Source organism: Protobothrops mucrosquamatus, unplaced genomic scaffold, assembly GCF_001527695.2.
Source record: "Protobothrops mucrosquamatus isolate PMUCROS unplaced genomic scaffold, P.Mucros_1.0 scaffold19787, whole genome shotgun sequence".
In the NCBI taxonomy this organism is placed as follows: domain Eukaryota; kingdom Metazoa; phylum Chordata; class Lepidosauria; order Squamata; family Viperidae; genus Protobothrops; species Protobothrops mucrosquamatus.
The window spans coordinates 1-2656 of NW_015405546.1; the positions used below are offsets into that span (position 1 = coordinate 1).

At 47.1% G+C, this 2656-nt stretch overlaps 1 long non-coding RNA gene across 1 annotated transcript; it reads right to left on the reverse strand.

The window, feature by feature from the left end:
• Positions 1-815: 815 nt before the first annotated feature.
• Positions 816-2546, reverse strand: LOC107301934. Its single transcript, XR_001549350.1, has 3 exons — positions 2530-2546; positions 1985-2089; positions 816-877 (listed from the first exon to the last, which is right to left on the reverse strand). It is a non-coding gene; the product is annotated as an uncharacterized LOC107301934 (long non-coding RNA).
• Positions 2547-2656: the final 110 nt, after the last annotated feature.

Below are 2656 nucleotides of genomic sequence, written 5' to 3' on the forward strand. Positions count from 1 at the left end.
TTCTTTTCCTTCCTTCCTCCCTCTCTTCCTTCCTTTCCTTCCTTTCCTTCCTCCCTCTCTTCCTTCCTTCCTTTCCTTCCTTCCTTCCTTCCTCCCTCCCTCTCTTCCTTCCCTCCTTTCCTTCCTTCCTCCCTCTCTTCCTTCCTTCCTCCCTCTCTTCCTTCCTTTCCTTCCTTCCTTCCTCCCTCTCTTCCTTCCTTCCTTCCTCCCTCCCCTCTCCCATGTCACCCAACACCCAAAGGGTTGAATGTCGTCACTCTCTGATCTGCCCCCATGCCACTTGGCAGAGCGAGATCTTAACACGCTTTCAAAAGACCAGGAGTGTTTCTGTGGCAAACAGGCCAGCTGCCCAGTGTGAAGCGGCACACCACAACTTCAGAACGACAGAGATAGAAGGGACCTTGGAGGTCATCTAGTCCAACCCCCTGCTCAGGCAGGAGACCCCCACACCCTTTTAGACAAACCGCTGTCCGGTCTCTTCTTAAAAAGTCTCCAGCGATGGAGCACCCACAACTCCAGGAGACAACCAAATAACAGAGCTGGAAGGGACCTTGGAGGTCATCCAACCCCCTGCTCAGACAAACCGCTGTCTGGTCTCTTCTTAAAAAGTCTTAGCTGGGGGGGGGACAACTTTCGTGATTTCTGCAAGTTGCACCCTGTGGGTCAGCCCCACGGTGACATCGCCCTGCCCTTTCTGGCCTGCAGAGACCCACAAGAAGGCTACCGGGGCCATGGTGTGGGGGGGAAACGAGGGGGGGGGATCCACCCTGGGGCCCCAGCCAGGACTCACCGAGCCGAAGACTTTGCTGATGGCCGCCTCGATCTGGAAGTCCGAAGCCCCCCGGTCCATGTTGGCGCTGATCATGTAGGCCATGGACTAAAAAAAGAGAGAGAGCACCAAAGAGTCTTTGGGGAATTAAAAACAATGGCCTTTTCCCACATTTTTAAACTTTTTATCCTAATGTACAGAGTCTAGTCCTGCTTGAGCAAGGGGCTGGACTAGAAGACCTCCAAGGTGCCTTCCAGATTCTATTCTATTCTATTCTATTTTCTACATTCTATTCTGTATTTTATTATTTTGTTTCTATTCTAATTCTATTCCATTCCATATTTTCTATTCTATTCTATTCTATTCTATTCTGTATTTTATTTTGTTTCTATTCTAATTCTATTCCATTCCATATTTTCTATTCTATTCTATTCTATTCTATTCTATTCTATTCTATTCTATATTCTATTCTATTCTGTATTTTATTTTGTTTCTAATTTTATTCCATTCCATATTTTCTATTCTATTCTATTCTATTCTATTCTATTCTATATTCTATTCTATATTCTATATTTTATTCTGTATTTTATTATTTTGTTTCTATTCTAATTCTAATTCTATTCCATATTTTGTATTCTGTTCTGTTCTGCTCTGTTGTTCTGTTCCCTTCCCTTCTGTTCTGTTCTATATTCTATTCTATTTTCCATTCTATTTTCAATATTTTTATTCTATTCCATTCCATTCCATACACAATGAATATAAAACACAATTAAAAAATACAAATACTCAACCCTGAAATAAAAGATTTTGCCACAACTGTTTCTTTTAATTCCCGTTTCTGGCATAAAAAACCAACACCACCACCCCCGGGATTGCGACAATGAGTTCGCTTAGAGACCACCACAAAAGAGGTCGTAAAATTGGGTGCAGTTCCGTAATGACCCCACTTAACGACCGGTAGAACTTAATTCAGTCATACGTCTATATAATATCATGGAAAGAAAGGGTTTTTACGTTATTAGACCCTAGTATTTGCTTTTAAGGCGTGGTCTCTGGATCAAGCCTCAGAGATTCGCTTTTTGGGGGGAACTAAGTTTCTAGTCCTCAAGGCTGTCGAGCGATACCGGAACGCCAGATCTGAGAAATGACACTTTGGGCACCAGCCCGAATGTACACACACACACACAAGCGCACGCCTGTTTTGCACGCCCGTACCTCCGTCACGTAGTGCAGCAACGCCATGCGGGCGAGTTTTTCCTGGATCACCCCAAAAGTGTGGATTTTCTCCCCAAACTGAGTCCGGTTAGCGGCAAAGTCCACCTTTGGGACGGAAAAGGAGATGGGGGAGGAGGATTTGACTTACAACAGTTCATTTAAGCGACGATTCAAAGTCACGACGGCGCTGAGTCAAGGGACTTACGGTCAATGTTCGCACTTACGACCTTTACACCGTCGCGGGATCAAAATCCGGACCCTCGGCAACTGACCCGTACTTATGACGGGTCGCAGCGTCCCAAAAGGGTCCCGTGATCTCCTTTTACGGCCTTCCAACAAGGGGGGGAAGCTGATTTAACGGCCGCAGTAATGGACGATGGTGGCAAGAACGGTCGTAAAAGGGGACAGTCTACAACCGTCTCGCTTAGCGACAGAAAAGTCGGGCAAAGTTGTCGTCGTAAGTCGAGGACTATCTGTATGAGGGGATACCGGGGAGGGAGGGAGGGGGGAGAAGAAAGTGGGGTGGGGGGCCCAGAGGCGCTCACCGCTTTCTGGATGAGCGCCCGCATGGTGCCAGCCATGGCCGCCGCCATGCCGAAGCGCCCGTTGTTCAGGATGTTCATGGCCACCTTGAAGCCGGCGCCTGGCGCACCCAGGACGTTCTCTACCGGC